The following is a 16,156-nucleotide window of genomic DNA, read 5'->3' on the forward strand; positions in this document are numbered from 1 at the left end:
GAAGTGCTGGGATTACAGGTGCATGCCACTGCACGTGGCCTCTACTTACTTCTTTACAGGCATAGATATTTGATCTTCGAGTAAATTCCTTTATCAATGGAAAGATTTATAATGGAAAAGGTTCAGGAACTGTGGGAAATGGATGAAAAACTCATTTTGGGAATGCTAATATGAGCATGTATGTATGACGTCAAGACTCTATTGAAGAATGATCCTTCTCAGTGTTCTAGGTCAATGTAGAGTTATTTGATGCTCAGGAAAGCATCAGTGGTCCAGAGAGTTGAAGTTTTTGTTGAAGGAGGGGAGTATTTATATTAGCAGTGATACCATGGACTTGGATTAGTTTGGATGGTGAGGGTGGGATGGGGCAGCGTGGTGAGAGGCAAGGGTCTATGTTTTGGTGAAATTAGTAGAGTTTGATTCTTATAGTTCCTTATAATCTATACTTGGAATAATTAGAAAAAGGAAAATAAATGGTTGGAGAAAGAAAAAGAGATATAAAAATGTGAAAAGTCAGAGTTTCTTTTGCTATAGCTAGGATACCCTGGGCAAGAAAGGGGAATGGGAGGTTAAGTTACACCTAGGGCTTGAAATCAAACTATTTGAAGGAGGGATCTGGGTCTTAGGTAAGAGGGACTGATATTTTATAGTTCAATCAATGTAAGCATTAATAATAAGAGCAGGGACAGAGTATACTGATCTATTCTTATAGAAGGTTTTCATGGGCTTAATAAGGGAAAGAAGGAAGAGCAAGGGGAGAAGGAGGTAAGAGTAGGAAAAATTTGAATTTTCTCTTCCATACATGACATTTACACAATACTTGATACATATTTATAAATTTAATTGAAAAAATTTGTTAGGTAGGTATTACTATCCCACTTACAGATAAGGACATTAAAGTTTAGAAGTAGGATACTGTTTAATGTCACAAAGCTAGAGGGTGGAAAAAAATTGGCCTTGAAACTTGGTTTGCATAACCCCAGACCCTGTGTGCTTTCTATGGTTCCATGCTGCGCCTGAGCTGTATAAATCCCTAGATTGGCTAAGAAGGCAAGACTAATAGTCTGTGGATTTGTGGGTGGTCCCCTGAGTGAAGAAAAACACCACTTTGTTTGCACCCTAGGTGACAAAGTTGCAGATGAGGGAGAGAGAGTGAAATCTACCCCCTTTTTGAGATGACTTTTTCTCCTAGATCTGGGCTCCTCAAAGAGTGGTCCCTGGACCCTGTCAGTTTATAAGCTGTTACTGGTCTGCGATGGGAAAAAGACCTCGAGCCAAACTAAAAATCAACTTTGTAATTAAGCACACTGCTTGATTCTATTTATATACTTTTTGTAGCAAGACTTTTTGGATGAAAGAAGCAACGCATGGATTTACATTGTGATGTAATCGCCTCACCACATCTTGGCAATCTTTGACAGATTGGCTACTTAGCAAAGCACTATCCTAGAACCATCCCCTCACCAGGTCATGGCTAGCATTTTAGCTGATAGTCCTTCCGGGGCTCTGTACCTCCCTCTCTGTTTAACAACTTTACCCCAGAAGAGTACAGCTCATGTATGAGTTGAGCCAGCAGCTGAGGGACTTCCAGAGAAACACAATTCAAGACTCTGGGAAATGGGAGATTTCAAAGGACACAGGCCTGTGTTATCCCTCAGAGGTCCTCACTTAGCTTCTCAAGTGAGCTGCTATTATGAACAAATTTGACATACTATAACCTAGCCTATCTTTTTCCTACAATATCTTTCATTATTTTAGGAACAGGAGGAATCCAGGATTTAGAAGAAAGCTACTTTTTCCCCAAGGAATTTATTATGAGCTGATTAAAATTGAGAGCTGGTGGTGATCCTTCAAAATTTAAAAAGAAAGTATTTTCCTTAAGAAAACCAAAGCATCTCAAGACTTTGGTGTACTTTTGGTCAAAATAGATGCTTAGACTACCATATGAAAGGCAAACGATCTTATTTTCAGGGAATACCAAGGCGGAATGAAAGCAAATATATATCAGAGAGGTTCAGAGTTAAAAAGGATTTTGTATACAGGATTAAGAAACTGACTTCATCAAGATGACATTATTGGAGGAAAATATGTAAAGTCATTAACTGATATTGTCAAAACATATTTGTATCTTACAGGACTGGTTTACAATAGGTCATGCCTCCACTGCTCTTCCCTCTTATGCTCTAGCAAATTTCTGCTTGTGCTTCAAGATCTAGCCTGAAGTTCACCTTTCCTGTGATGTCTTCTAGTTTCCCAGGGAAAACATCTATCATTGGTATTCCTGCATTGCAACACCCTCCACAGGCAAACTTTATATTGACCATGTTTTTCCTCTGCTAATTTGTGAACTCCATGATCCAGGGTTAGTGACCTATTTACCTTTGCACTTCTCGCCCTTAGCACAGTGCCTGACCCAGAATGTACACAATGAATTGGCTCTACTGCTCTGTAGGTTAAGAGCGTGAACTGAATACCGAAATAATGCCTGGGTTTGCATCCTGGATCTGCCACTTATTATGTAACTGTGAATGGGTTGGCCATTTAACCTCTCTATGCCACAGTTTCTTCACCTCTTCACGGAGGGTAATAATTGTACCTATAGTGTTTGAAGACACAATGCGATAAAAATACATATAAAACACCTAGGACATACCTGGAAAACAATAAGAGCTTTAGAAACGTTAGTGATCATGTTGTTGTTGATAATGAGACTCTAGAGGGCAGAATTAGGATCAGCGATTAGTACTATCAGGGTAAGAAATAACTTTCTAACAAGGGGTGGGGACATCTGAAGGCTGAGTAGTTTGCCTTAAAAAGTTGTGGGCTACAGTTTTAAAATCAGTGTGGTGGCTGGGCGTGGTGGCTCATGCCTGTAATCCCAGCACTTTGGGAGGCCGAGGTGGGTGGATCACGAGGTCAAGAGATCGAGACCATCCTGGCCAACATGGTGAAACCCCGTCTTTACTAAAAATACAAAAATTAGCTGGATGTGGTAGCGCATGCCTGTATTCCCAGCTATTCGGGAGGCTGAGGCAGGAGAATCGCTTGAACACTGGAGGTGGAGGTTGCAGTGAGCCAAGATCGTGCCACTGCACTCCAGCCTGGCAACAGAGGGAGAATCCCTCAATAAATAAATAAATTAATTAATTAATAAAACCCATGTGGTAATACCATAGGGATAGACATATAGATCAGTGGTACAGAATTAAGAGCTTAGGAATAAGCCCATATGCATATGGTCAATTGATTGTTAGCAAGGGTGCCATGAATACTTAATAGGAAAATAACAGCCTTTTCAACAAATGGTGCTGGGACAACTTCGTATCCATGTGAAAAAAAGTGAAATTAAATTCTTACCTAGCACTATATACAAAAATTAAGTCAAAATGGATCAAAGACTTAAATGTAGGAGCTGAAACTATACAACTCTTAGAAGAAAACATGGAGTAAACTCCCTGACCTTGGCTTTGGCACTGATTTCTTAGACATGACACCAAAAGTATAAGCCGTACAAGAAAAAATAGATAAATCTGACTTCGTCAAAATTAAAAACTTTATTGAATCAAAGGACAATATCAAGACAGTGAGAAGACAGAATGGAGGAAAATATTTCCAAATAGTATACCTGTTAAGGGTCAAATATCAGCTGGGCGTGGTGGCTCAGGCGTGTAATCCCAGCACTTTGGGAGGCCAAGGCTGGCGGATCACAAGGTCAGGAGATTGAGACCATCCTGGCTAACACGGTGAAACCCCGTCTCTAGTAAAAAAATACAAAAAAGTTGCCGGGCATGGTGGCGGGTGCCTGTAGTTCCAGCTACCTCAGGAGGCTGAGGCAGGAGAAAGGCGTGAGCCCGGGAGGCGGAGCTTGCAGCGAGCCGAGATCGTGCCACTGCACTCCAGCCTGGGCGACAGAAGAAGACTGTCTCAAAAAAAAAAAAAAAAGGACAAATATCCATAATATATAAAGAATTATAACTCAACAACAAAAGCAAATGTCCCAGTTAAGAAAATGGGGAAAAGGCTTGAATATACATTTCTCCAAAGGAGATATCTCAATGGCCATGAGCACATGAAAAGATGCTTGATGTCATTAGTCATTAGGGAAATGCAAATCAAAACCACAATGAGGTACTCCTTCACACACACTGGGATGGCTATAATTAAAAAAACAAAACAAAATGGAAAATATCAAGTGTTGGTGAGGATGTGGAGAAATTGGAACCTTCATCCATTGCTGATGGGAATGTAAAATGGCACAGCTGTGGTGGAAAACATTTGGTGGTTCCTCAGTAAGTTAACCATAGAATTCCCATATAAACCAATAATCCTGCTCCTAGTTACATACCTAAAATTATTGAAAACAAGTGTTTAAAAATGTGGTATATCCATAAACTGGACTATTATTCAGCCTTCGAAGGTATGAAGTACTGATACATGCTACAACATGGGTGAACCTCGAAAGCATTATATTGAGTTAAAGAAGTTAGATAAGAAAGCCACATATTGTATGATTCTATTTATATGAGCCATCTAGAATAAGCAAATCATAAAGACAGAAAGCAAATTATTGGCTGAGGGAATGAAGAATGGGGAGTGGCAGCTTAATGAGTATGGAGTTTCCTTTTGGGATGATGATAATTTTCTGCAACTAAATAGTGGTAATGGTTGTACAAACTTATGAATGTACTAAATGCCACTGAATTGTTTGTTTTAAAATGGTTACCTTTGAACCTTTGTACATAGTTGGTGGGAACGTAAGTTACTATAAGCACTATAAAGCACAGTTTGGAGGTTCCTCAACAAACTAAAAATAGAGCTACCATATGATCCAGCAATCTCACTGCTAGCAATATACCCAAAAGAAAGGAAATCAATATATTGAAGAAATGTCTTCACTCCCATGTTTGTTACAGCTCTATTCAAAATACCCAAAATTTGGAAGCAACCTAAGTGTACATCAGCAGACAAATGGATAAAGAAAATGTGGTACATATACAAAATGGAGTACTATTCAGCTGTGAAAAAGAATGAGATCCTGTCATTTGCAACAACATGCATGGAACTGGAGGTCGTTATGGTAAATGAAATAAGCCAGGCACAGAAAGACAAACATTGCATATTCTCACTTATTTGTGGGAGCTAAAAATTAAAATAATTGAGCTCATGGAGATAGAGAACAGAAGGACTGTTGCCAGAGGCTGGGAAAGGTAGTGGGATGGTGGGGAGTGGGGAGTGGGAAGTGGGGATGGTTAGTGGGTACAAAAAAACAGAAAGAATGAATAAGACCTAGTATTTGCTAGCACAACACGGTGACTATAGTCAAACATAATTTAATTGTACATTTTGAAATGATTAAAAGGGTATATAATTGGATTGCTTGAAACACAAAGGATAAACGCTTGAGATGACAGATACCCCATTTACCCTGATGTGATTATTATGTATTGCATGCCTATTATCAAAACAACTCATGGAACCCATAAATATATACACCTACTGTGTACCCACATACAAAAATAAATTGGTTATCTTTATGTGTATTTTACTGCAATAAAAAGAAGTAGTAAGCTTCTTTTTGCAGCAATTATTCAAACTGAAACTGAAAAGCCACCCATTGGGGGTGCTGTCCAGGGCACTTGCACAGGGTGCTGAAGCTTGGACAAAATGACTTCAAAGGAAGTCAGTGAATGTGAGTGAGCAAGGCCTCTGCCTGTGGTGTCAGGCAGGCTGGGAGCGAGGGTCCTGCATCCTGGCTCTGTGACCCTGGGCGGGGCTTAACCCTCTCTGAGCCTCCTCTGTAATGCAAGGACAATAATTACAGGGTTGTTGGAAGATTTATAGTGGGATCACAATGCCTGACACATGGTAAGTGCTCTGTAAAGGCCAATCCCTCTTACAGTTTTCAGATTCTATAATTCCTTAAAAGGACCTTCCTCATAATCAAAACTACATTTTCAAAATAATTAAGAAGTGTTTGGGAGCTGTGAGAAGATCCCAGAAATCAGGGAAAATCATTTTTCTCCCATCTTGTTCCTAAGGAAACCCACTGCCACGAGATCTGTTTTCCAGGCCTTGAATGCTTTTGTTCCTCATATCTGGGTTTTCTTCTCTTTTCTCCAGCCTCTGCCTCTGAATGTGAAGGGAAACTGGACCAGCTCAGTGTCAAGCCTGTGAGTAGGACACCCTTTTAGTTCTTTCACAGTTGGTTTCTGGAAAACATCTCTATGTCCAGATTACTTTGTGGGTCTCAGCCCTCCCAGTGTTTTGGCTTCATGGTTTCTGTAATACTTCATTTCATTATGATGTGACTGTAAATGGTCAGTCACCTTCACTTTCTGTAGCTAATTACACCCACAAGGATTTCCACAGGCCTGTGGCATTTTCAAAGAGCTCACACTCATGGATTTGCCAGAAATCTACAATGGAAATTTTAAATACAGGCATTCTTTGACTTCTGAATGCCTAATTTACAAAGGTCAAATATCTATGGAAGCTTGGCCCTTGCTAGGCACAGAGCTGGGGCAGCCTTCTCCTTCTGTGGGTCCTGGACAGGGAGAAAGAGTTTTGATTGCCATCTGTCTTTCCTTCTTCCTGTGGGGTCAGTGGCTGAGGAATTAGTGAAGGGGATTGGGAGGCAGGGGAAGAGATGTGTTTTTGAGAACCCTGCATCTTCACAGGCATTGCATGATGGCCATACATGATAGAACCTGGAGTTTGGGTATCAGAACTGGGTCAGAAATCTGGCTCTATCTTTAAACATTTATCTTTTATGACTGTGTTTCCCTGGAAAATTATGTAACTTCTCTAGGCTTCAGTTTCTTCATCTATGACATGGAAGATAAATATATTTATATTGAGGGATAATGGCAAAGATTAAATTAGATAAAATATGTACGACAGTACCAATAATAATGGACTTTTCTTTCTTTCTTTTTTTTTTGAGACAGTGCTTGCTCTGTCACCCAGGCTGGAGTGCGGTAGCATGATCTTGGCTCACTACAACCCTTGCCTTTTAGATTCAAGTGATTCTCGTGCCTCAGCTTCCCGAGTAGCTAGGACTACGGACTACTACCATGGCCGACTAATTTTTGTATTTTTAGTAGAGATTGGGTTTCAACATGTTGTCCAGGCTGGTCTCAAACTCTTGGCCTCGAGTGATTTGCCCACCACGGCCTCCCAAAGTGCTGGGATTAAAACCATGAGGCATCGTGCCCTGACAATAGCATTCTTTTATTGAGTACTCACTATGTGCCTGGAATTATTCTCTGTGTTTTAAGGTAATAACTTACTTACAACAACACTAAGGATCCCCCTTTAATCCCTGTTGTGTGGATGTGGGAGCCGAGGCCCACATAATGGAAGGGCCTTGTCTCATGTTCAGAGCTGGGAAGTGTTTAGTGACAGGAGCCAAACCAGTCCTAGTGCTCATAATATGCTAAGCTATACTGCCTTCTCTTTTCTTCATACAAAAGCTAAATTCTCACTATTACATGGCTTTCAAAATAGTTGTTGACAGGAGAAAGAGAGGGAGTCGAGATGTAATTCTGATGTTGCTGAGATTTCTAGATATTGCCTCAATACTGATCTATGTCAACACCGTGACTGGCTTGGCTTTTGTGGGCCTTACTGGGGATCCAACTTTTGTTTATAAAATTCTTTTTATGGGAAAATGCCTTTGACATTCTAGAGAACAGATTCACATGGGATACTTTTCACTAGTATTTACAGTAGTACTAGTGGTATAGTAACAATTGTCTTTACTCTTAGTGAAGGACAATATACTTAACATCTTTTTTTCTTTTTTTTCCTTTGCTTTCTTAAAATGTTTAGTATGAGAGGCAGGGGGAATTGGAAAACTGGTTTTGTTTTTCTTTTCTAAAAGCAGAAAACAGTGTAATTAGTGGGAAATTTACTCATAATCTTGATCTTTAAAATCTTCTGCCCTTTCATTCCATTAAGATTGCCTTTTTTTTTTTTTAAAGAAGGAAGAAAAGAGGCATAAATAGCCAGGCTACTAAATTCTCTTTAATGACTAAAGCTAATAAGAAATGGCTCTGGTATTTCATCCAGCCTCTCAAATAATGGCTCTGTTGTTTTGATCTCAGAAGTGTAAGGGAAGCTTTATATTCAGGGATGGGCGTCCCTGTCTCAGGCACCTGAGAGACTGCATTATATATTTGAAAACCATTTTACAATGTCCCTTCCCAGAGTGTGAGGCCATTGATGCTTTGATGTGGTTAAGTAATTTAGTACAATCATGTAATAGATTAAATTCAATTTCAGCTTCCTTGAAAGTTTTGAAGAGTACACATGAAATGAGTGTATCCACAATCTTGGAGCACTGGGAGCATTTTCCATTTTTTATTTTTTATTTTTCTACAGGCTTCCTTCACTTAATCTTGAATAGAAGCAGAGGAGAAATTGCTGAATTTCATTCTGTAGTATCCCTGCTTGAGTGGGAGAAAAGAAATGCATGTAGGGAAGAAAAGAGGGAGATATTTTCTAGGATAGAGTGGAAGAAGCTTTTTAATTTTCCATAAAATAAGTATTATGTGGTGGTGGGAGGGAACAGACGCAAGAACAAAGACTTCAGAAGGATTTGTAGAGGCAGACATGAGTTTTAGTCTTGAGTCTACAGTTTTTTTTTTGTTGTTGTATTATTTCATTTCCCTGAGCCTGTTCCTAATTCTGTAAAATTGAAGTCATAATATTAAAGTTGAAAATGAGATGATGTAGATAAAGTGGTGGACATAATGCCGGTCAGAGTCAACACTTAATACATGGTTGTTTGCTTTCCTCTGATTTCAATTTAGTCAGTTACATATTGAATATTTATTAATAAATCATATCAATATGTATTGAATATTTATTTTGAAATGCACACTTGAGTGCTGTATAAAATTAGACACATCAAACTATGCACCTGATATTTTCAGGGAATTAGAGTAGCCCAAACTTAAAATATTCCCAAATGAACTCATGGTCTCCACTTTTGCTAGTATTGCTTAGCTCAGCAAATGGTACTATCTTCACCTGACTGCTTCACCTTCTTTTCCTAAGAAAACTAGGTATCACCCATGAGTCACTCCCTGTTCCTCAACCCTTATAACCAATTCGTCATCATATACTGTCAGTTTCTTCCAAAATATTCTCAGATCCATTAATTTCAGAGCAATGTCTCCAATTTCACTCTTAGTAGCTGCATCCAAGCAATCTTTATCTCTTTCCTGAGTCATAGCAATAGGCTTATACTTCTTCTTCCTGCATATATTCTCATCTTTCTCCACCTATTCTTTAAAGAGAGAGCTTTCATAAATGTAAATCTTACCATGTTACTCCTCTGCTCAAAAGCTTTTACTAATTTTTTATTGCTTTAATGAAAAAGACAAAATCTGTTTTGTTAATCACTGTGTACTAGGCACCTAATATTAATGCATTGCATATATATCAATTCAATAAATATTTGTTAAATAAGTGATCCCTTTTTTCAGCATCCATCTGGCTGCTTTTAATGGCAAAACCCACAATTACCTTTGCACCAACCTGATAGAGTCATCTCATCCACTGCTACTCGATATGCTATGTTTTTCACATATATAAACCTGCAAGGACGATAGTAAAATTTTTGCTTTAAGTCTTCACATATAAAACAATTAAGAGGAAAAACAATCTTTGGTATTTACCCAGGCATTTAGTACTTCCAACGATCTTCATTCCTTCCTGAAGATCTGAGTTTTCATGTTATTGATAGCCCTCAGTCTAAAGAGCTTTTTGAGAATTTCTTTTAAAATGACAAATTATCTTAGTTTTCTATCTAAAAATGTCTTTATTCTGCCCTCATTCTTGAAGGATATTCTTGCTAGGTTAGGATTCTGGGTTGGCATTTATTTTTTTTCAGCACTTTAAAGACACTGATACACTCTCTACTGGCTTCCATTATTTCTAGTGAGAAGTTAGCAAACATCTGAATCATTTTTGCTTATATGCTATGTGTCCTTTTTCTCTAGCTGCTTTCAAGATTGTCTTGCCTTTGGTTATTAGTAGTTTAACTATGATATGCTTAGGTGAGATTTTCTTCATATTTATTCTGCTTTGAGTTGATTGAGCTCTTGAATCTGTAAATTTATATCTTTCAGGAAATCTGGAGAAATTTCAGTCATTATTTTCTCACGTCTTTTTCTGTGTTGGTTGTCTTCTCTTGCAACTCTAATTACATGTATGTTAGATAATTTGATATTTGTCTATAGGTTTTTAGGATTTGTTTGCTTTTCTTTTTTGTCTTCTTCAGATTGGATATTTTCTGTTTATCTTCAAGTTGGCTGACTCTACTATATTCTCCACTCTGCTATTATGTCCATACTGTAAATTTTTAAATTTCAGATATTGTGTTTTCAGTTCTATGATTTCCTTTTTTTAACAGTTTTTATTAATTTTCTATTTTTATTTATTATGAGCATATTTTTCCTTATATGATTGGGCACAAATTATGATAGGTTTTTAAAATAATTGCTTTCTAATTCCAACTTCTGGGTCAGCTTGGGGTTGGTCTCTGTTGATTATGTTGTATCTTGAGAATAGATCACATTTTCCCGTTTCTTTGTATGTAGAATAATTTTGGAATATATCTTGGACATTCTCACTGTTGTATTGTGCAGACTCTATTCTATATATTCTTCTTAAGAGTGTTAAATTTTTGTTCTGAGAGAATGTTAACTTAATTGGGTTCAAATTGAAAAATGTGTCCCTTTGGAATCTATGCAAATTTTAGTTCAGTTCTATTATTCTTATTTTAGCTGTTAGTAGCTTGCCACAAGTGTGCATAATTCAGAAGTCAGCCAGACTTGGATGGAGTTTATATACAGAATTTGGGGCTTCCCACACTTGTTCTCTCCTTTTTGAGACCTCCCCCACTGACTTTACAGCAGTTATGGTTACAGTGAACTCTGTTCTCTAATTTTTCAGGACAGAAAGATGCTAGGTTTTCTTTTGGGATTTCTATCAGAGTTTTAGCTATGTAGTGGTGCCAACTGTGGCCTGCCCTCAGGGTCGATCTATTTTAAAAGTGATACTTATTATGCTGTTTCCTTCTCTACAGAACTTTTTTCTTTTGCTCACTCTCTGGTAACATGAGGTAGTTGTTTCTTCATATATTGTCTAAAGTATATAGTTATATGCAGAAGGCTTGGTGCAGTTGGAGCTTCTTCATCCATAAGAGAAAAAGAACCCTATATGGCAAATTTTGAACTACTCAAATTTGTGGGCAACACCAATCATCACCATATATTTAAAAAATTGTTGTGGTGTATACATCCGTGTTATCAGTGAAGTATGAAAAAACTGTTGTAGTGTATACATCCGTGTTATCAGTGAAGTATGAAAAAACTGTTGTAGTGTATACATCCGTGTTATCAGTGAAGTATGTATAATTCATATTTGAACTGTCATGTATCCATGTCAAAGCTTTGTGTTAGACCATTTAGAAAAAAATGCATATATTCATTATTATATACTGCATGGTAAACCAAACAACCCACAATAGATTAAATTGATGTTGCTGTTAAATTAACAATAAATGATAATTACAAAGTGAGAATGGCAGAAATAAAACCATGATCAACCCAACACAATGCTAGGAATTCAATGATGACAAAATTTCCTTTGTGTATCTGTAAATTTCAGTAATTATGAATTATCTGAGCTACAGTAGGGTGTAACATAGGCAAACATTTTGAGGAAATCAGCCTTCTTAGTAGAAAATGGAATTCATATCTTTGGGAGACTCTAGTGATGTGCTGATTTTAATTTATGAATATTAGCATTTAAAACCTTTAACATCTTAGTAGATAACTTACTAGTAAGTTGGAGATACGTCAAGTTTTCACCCTTAAGAACTACAGAAAAGACATGCGCTTAAGGACTTTTTATAGGAAGTAGTCGTTGGCCACTCATCTCTATCTTGAGAAACTCTAGGCACAGAGGTATTTGCTCATTTGGGCACATTTTCCTTGCTCTTGGCTATGGAGATGAGCTAGGTCAAGGGGCCACTTTCACTGCACAGGCCTGAGAAGAACTGAGGTGGGTGGGGTCAGGCAAACTATGTTCTAGACAATAAAGCCAAATCTCTTTTGCTTTGGCTTTCATCTTAAGCTTAATTCTTATTGAATGCTCTCTGTAAGTCTTTCGTTGACTTTGGAAAGAACCGAGAGTTGAGTGTTAACTTGCAGTAAAAGCAGGCAAAGTAGGACAAAAATTGACAAAGAAGAGAAACTTCATATTGGCTCTGGAGTCAATTGCATATTTAAATATTTTAATACAACCTCACCACGTGGTCATGTGAAATTAACAAGTTACCTCACTTTGCATAGCCTCATTTTCTCATCTACAACATAGGAACAGTTCTAGGAGGAGCCATCTAAAGATTTACTGGTAGAATTGAATAATATAATGCATGTAAGGCATGGTTCCACTAGGCTGTGAAGACAAAGGCCACTTTAGTCTTGCTCACTGTCATCCAGGTCTGTTTGGCACAGTATGTGGCACATGGTAGGTGTTCAATAAGTATTTGATAATTAAGTCAGCGAATAAAGAGTACAGTGCCTGAAACATAAAATTCATAATAAATGGAGGTTCCTTCCTTCTCCAACCAAATGGTGATGTAGTAGGAGGGATAGGGTTTGGGCAGAACCCAGTAGGACTCACTTGTCAGATGTGAGAAGAATCTGGCTATCATTCAAAATTCAGGGCAGGAAGCAGCTGGCAGTTGGCATCAGGAGTGAAGAAGACAGATCGAGACCTATGAGGCTGTCCCCAGGCAAATTTGTGATAAATTTTAATCATTATTATTTTTATAGCACCTTGCATGGGTCTATTTTACATCTTTCAAAGCACTTTTTACGGCTATGATTTTGCTTGTTTCTTAGGAAACCTCTGAAAGGAAAGCTGCTGGCTGTTACATGAACACATGTGTTGGTATTATGTGTGCATGTGCACAAAATTTATTTTTATTTGGCAGAAAATCCTATAAATTATGTATAGGATTGAAGTTAGAGAATCTAGAGTTGTTTTGGCTCTAATGACGTTGACCACCTCACTTGAAGTTTAGGAGAATCACTTTCCCTATCCTGAATCTTAGTTCTTACTACTGAGTATAAAATCTTGGAAATGAAGCATAACTGCTCTGTGCCTCTGTTTATTTATCTGCAAAATGTACATAGAAATATATACTGTCCAGTATATATTTCATAAAGTTGTTTATTCACATAGCACGCATTTATTGTGTCCACTGTCTATCAGTCCATGTTATAGGAGCTTGGGACACATGAGTGAACAAATGAGATGGAGATTGTTGTAAGGTAGAAAGGAGTGAATACATGCAAAATACTTATATCAATCAGTGCTTGTCATAATAGAGCAATCAATGGAGGTATTATCTTGAAAATGAACAAATTGGCCGGGCGTGGTGGCTCACGCCTGTAATTCCAGCACCTTGGGAGGTGGAGGTGGGGGAATCACGAGGTCAGGAGATCAAGACCATCCTGGCTAACACGGTGAAACATCGTCTCTACTAAAAATACAAAAAATTAGCTGGGCGTGGTGGCAGGTGCCTGTAGTCCCAGCTACTTGGGAGGCTGAGGCAGGAGAATGGCGTGAACCTGGGAGGTGGAGCTTGCAGTGAGCCAAGATCGTGCCACTGCACTCCAGGCTGGGCGACAGAGTGAGACTCTGTCTCAAAAAAAAAAAAAAAAAGAACAAATAATATTTTCCATGGTCTAGATCAGCCTGTATTTTAACATGTGTAAAGGGAGCTATTACAGTTCAGAAAAACTATTTTGTTTTCACAAATCCTGGCTTTTAAAACTATTTACTTAGATTTGCTAAGGACTCAAGAGAGTCAGCTTTGAGTTGACAAAAGATTGATTTGTTGTAGTTTGTGCTTTCTTTCCTGGGTCGATTTTTCTTACTTAGCATGAATGGTAGGAGACTCTTAGAGTATGTGATTTTCAAGGCAAAGAGATTTGCAAGGGAATGGAAAATATGCTGATTTAATATCATCTCTATTATGTAAAACACATAGTAAATGCTCAAGAACTGATTATTGACAATTATTTCTTTTAAGAATTTGTAAAAATAATATAACAAAGAAGTTTAGGACAAACAAATGACTTGGCAGTGGCAGGACCCTTTGGCAATGCAGCTTATTGTAGGTGGAGATTATTGAGGGTAGTGAATATTCATAGAAAACCATAAAACATATACTATGAAAGCCAATAGTCTAAATAAAATCAAGCTATCTTTGGGAATGGTCATTTTTCTCAATTAAGAATCCAGTGGATTAACTAGGAGTGTGTTCGAGAGATAGAGATTTCACGTATTTGGTGATATCCTTCAGCAAATGGATTTACCCTCTTACTTCTCAAGGCATTCCTGCAAAGCAGAGTTGAAGTCAATGTTTAGACTTCTGGTTCAATACAATAAGAAGTTTCTGAACAATGTAATATCCAAATGCAGAAAAAAGCTTTTGATTGTTTTCCACAACAATGGGAATTAAGGGGTGTAACCTAAAATGCAGTGATGATGAATTTTAGTGTGTTTGTGGAATACACAGCTGGTTATCTGCACAGCGGATGCCTTGTGATCTGTGCATTCTATTGGAATGCCATCAAATGGTCTAAATGCCCCTATCTTACCTAAAGGACTAGAGTTGATCTGGTTGGTAGGCCTGGTATTACAGGGAGTTTCTCACACAAAGTTGGACAAATTGGCAGCTTGGTGCATGTAGACGAGATTTGAGCAGGAAGTTGAGTAGAATAAGTAAAAGAAGTCTCTTTATACATATATACTTGGGAAATTGAATATGGTTCCAAGATTGGGAGAACTGTAGAGATCAATGAAGATCAGCAGGATGAAAATATGTGAAGGGTAGTAATAGACATTTTGGTGAAACACACATTATAGTTTTGTTTGCCTTTATGTCAACTTGGTATATTAACTTGGTACCTGGGAAGGTGGGCTGCAATTACTGATCTAGGTGTGAAACGGACACAATTGCTGTTATGCTTATTTAAAAATTGCCCATTCAGTTATTCCTCATCATCTCTAAAAACCAAGTTGGAATCTGTGAGCCCCATGGTGCCTCTTTTTTATCTTCCTCCACAATGAAATGAGTGTTTGCATGAGATGTTCTTGCATAAGAACTTTGTTATCACCTGTGCAGTGTGTGTGTGTGAGTGTGTGTGTGTGTGTGTGTGTGTGCATGTGTTTTGAACAAACAAACAAAAAAGTGAAGACTGGCCCTAAATCCTAGCTGACTATGGAAAGTAAAGTCATTATGAACACCTGTGAGTAATGACTTATTCATGAAAGTCTCTATTAGAATACTTAATTGTAAAATCTTTCCATTCTTGTAGAGAAATAATGTCCAGTGCAGAATGGTTTTGGGTGATTTAGTTCAAATTAGCCATTGAAATCACAATGGGTGGGACCATACTACTGTGAGACCAAGCAGTGGTTTCCAAACCTGGCTAAGCATCAGAATTGCCAGTGAACTTATTAAAATACATACACTAGACCCCACTCACTAAATTAGTGTCTCTTGGGGTAAGGGACTTGTGAATTTTTTGTTTGAATTTTCATCATATTTGATTCTGAAGCACAGAATGGTTTAGGAGTTATTGAGATAGTACATTGAAGCCATTTCTCTCTATTAGGATTTTTCCAAGTGTGGTCTGTAGTCCAGTTGCATCTGAGTCTTGGAGTGGAAGTGTGAGAGTGGAAAGTGAGGAAGAAGTGCAGATTAAAATACAGATTCCTGGGCTTCACTTTAATCCTGCTGAAGCTGCATTGCTAACAAGTGCCTCAGATGATTCTTACATCAAAAGAGTTTGAGAATTATTATTGTGTATTCTCCTATGAATGGACTGTGGATGGAGGAGATTTGAGCTAGTTGAATTGACCCTAAATAATGGGAAATATTTCATCCAGAGAAATGGGGAAGAGAGCTGGCTATCCTGGAAACCTATTCAATCCTAGGCAAGGAAATTTATCAACATAATCTAATTCTTTACTTAATAACCATGTTATGAAGTAGGTAGTAAGTTACTCATTGCAGAGGGCCTTATTTAAGGTCCCAGAGTTAGAAGAAATGGAAGCAAGATAA

General features: G+C 37.9%; 1 long non-coding RNA gene across 1 annotated transcript in view; it reads left to right on the forward strand.

Moving 5' to 3' along the window:
* LOC129526666 (uncharacterized) overlaps positions 1–16,156 on the forward strand; it is a 208,796-nt gene that overhangs the window by 36,515 nt on the left and 156,125 nt on the right. The window contains exon 2 of the long non-coding RNA XR_008671383.2: positions 6,121–6,170. This is a non-coding gene — a long non-coding RNA (uncharacterized lncRNA). The remainder of the gene's footprint in view (positions 1–6,120; positions 6,171–16,156) is intronic.

Source organism: Gorilla gorilla, chromosome 1 (genome assembly GCF_029281585.2).
Source record: "Gorilla gorilla gorilla isolate KB3781 chromosome 1, NHGRI_mGorGor1-v2.1_pri, whole genome shotgun sequence".
Taxonomy (NCBI): domain Eukaryota; kingdom Metazoa; phylum Chordata; class Mammalia; order Primates; family Hominidae; genus Gorilla; species Gorilla gorilla.